This window comes from Phoxinus phoxinus, assembly GCF_949152265.1.
Source record: "Phoxinus phoxinus genome assembly, chromosome: 8".
Taxonomy (NCBI): Eukaryota; Metazoa; Chordata; class Actinopteri; order Cypriniformes; family Leuciscidae; genus Phoxinus; species Phoxinus phoxinus.
In genome coordinates, this window is record NC_136883.1 from 38,399,501 (window position 1) to 38,402,000 (window position 2,500).

At 36.4% G+C, this 2,500-nt stretch overlaps 1 protein-coding gene across 1 annotated transcript in view; it reads left to right on the forward strand.

Moving 5' to 3' along the window:
* The window catches only part of afg2b (AFG2 AAA ATPase homolog B), a 13,850-nt gene that overhangs the window by 8,473 nt on the left and 2,877 nt on the right, over positions 1-2,500 (forward strand). The gene's annotated exons all lie outside the window — the stretch shown is intronic.

Consider the following 2,500-nt stretch of genomic DNA (forward strand, 5'->3'; position numbering starts at 1 on the left):
TCATAAAAGTGCATCTGTCCATCATAAAAGTGCATCCGTCCATCATAAAAGTGCATCTATCCATCATAAAAGTGCATCTATCCATCATAAAAGTGCATCTATCCATCATAAAAGTGCATCTGTCCATCATAAAAGTGCATCTGTCCATCATAAAAGTGCATCTGTCCATCATAAATGTGCATCTATCCATCATAAAAGTGCATCTGTCCATCATAAAAGTGCATCTATCCATCATAAAAGTGCATCTGTCCATCATAAATGTGCATCTGTCCATCATAAATGTGCATCTATCCATCATAAAAGTGCATCTGTCCATCATAAAAGTGCATCTGTCCATCATAAAAGTGCATCTGTCCATCATAAAAGTGCATCTATCCATCATAAAAGTGCATCTGTCCATCATAAAAGTGCATCTGTCCATCATAAAAGTGCATCTGTCCATCATAAAAGTGCATCTATCCATCATAAAAGTGCATCTGTCCATCATAAAAGTGCATCTGTCCATCATAAAAGTGCATCTGTCCATCATAAAAGTGCATCTATCCATCATAAAAGTGCATCTGTCCATCATAAATGTGCATCTATCCATCATAAAAGTGCATCTATCCATCATAAAAGTGCATCTGTCCATCATAAAAGTGCATCTGTCCATCATAAAAGTGCATCTGTCCATCATAAAAGTGCATCTGTCCATCATAAATGTGCATCTATCCATCATAAAAGTGCATCTGTCCATCATAAAAGTGCATCTATCCATCATAAAAGTGCATCTGTCCATCATAAATGTGCATCTGTCCATCATAAATGTGCATCTATCCATCATAAAAGTGCATCTGTCCATCATAAAAGTGCATCTGTCCATCATAAAAGTGCATCTATCCATCATAAAAGTGCATCTGTCCATCATAAATGTGCATCTATCCATCATAAAAGTGCATCTATCCATCATAAAAGTGCATCTGTCCATCATAAAAGTGCATCTGTCCATCATAAAAGTGCATCTGTCCATCATAAAAGTGCATCTGTCCATCATAAATGTGCATCTATCCATCATAAAAGTGCATCTGTCCATCATAAAAGTGCATCTATCCATCATAAAAGTGCATCTGTCCATCATAAATGTGCATCTGTCCATCATAAATGTGCATCTATCCATCATAAAAGTGCATCTGTCCATCATAAAAGTGCATCTGTCCATCATAAAAGTGCATCTGTCCATCATAAAAGTGCATCTGTCCATCATAAAAGTGCATCTATCCATCATAAAAGTGCATCTGTCCATCATAAAAGTGCATCTGTCCATCATAAAAGTGCATCTGTCCATCATAAAAGTGCATCTGTCCATCATAAAAGTGCATCTATCCATCATAAAAGTGCATCTGTCCATCATAAAAGTGCATCTGTCCATCATAAAAGTGCATCTATCCATCATAAAAGTGCATCTGTCCATCATAAAAGTGCATCTGTCCATCATAAAAGTGCATCTGTCCATCATAAAAGTGCATCTATCCATCATAAAAGTGCATCTGTCCATCATAAATGTGCATCTGTCCATCATAAATGTGCATCTATCCATCATAAAAGTGCATCTGTCCATCATAAAAGTGCATCTGTCCATCATAAAAGTGCATCTGTCCATCATAAAAGTGCATCTGTCCATCATAAAAGTGCATCTGTCCATCATAAAAGTGCATCTGTCCATCATAAAAGTGCATCTGTCCATCATAAAAGTGCATCTGTCCATCATAAAAGTGCATCTGTCCATCATAAAAGTGCATCTGTCCATCATAAAAGTGCATCTGTCCATCATAAAAGTGCATCTGTCCATCATAAAAGTGCATCTATCCATCATAAAAGTGCATCTGTCCATCATAAAAGTGCATCTATCCATCATAAAAGTGCATCTATCCATCATAAAAGTGCATCTATCCATCATAAAAGTGCATCTATCCAACATAAAAGTGCATCTATCCATCATAAAAGTGCATCTATCCAACATAAAAGTGCATCTATCCAACATAAAAGTGCATCTATCCAACATAAAAGTGCATCTATCCATCATAAAAGTGCATCTGTCCATCATAAAAGTGCATCTGTCCATCATAAAAGTGCATCTGTCCATCATAAAAGTGCATCTATCCATCATAAAAGTGCATCTGTCCATCATAAAAGTGCATCTATCCATCATAAAAGTGCATCTATCCATCATAAAAGTGCATCTATCCATCATAAAAGTGCATCTGTCCATCATAAAAGTGCATCTGTCCATCATAAAAGTGCATCTGTCCATCATAAAAGTGCATCTGTCCATCATAAAAGTGCATCTATCCATCATAAAAGTGCATCTATCCATCATAAAAGTGCATCTATCCATCATAAAAGTGCATCCATCATAAAAGTGCATCTGTCCATCATAAAAGTGCATCTATCCAACATAAAAGTGCATCTGTCCATCATAAAAGTGCATCTGTCCATCATAAAAGTGCATGTGTATGATGTC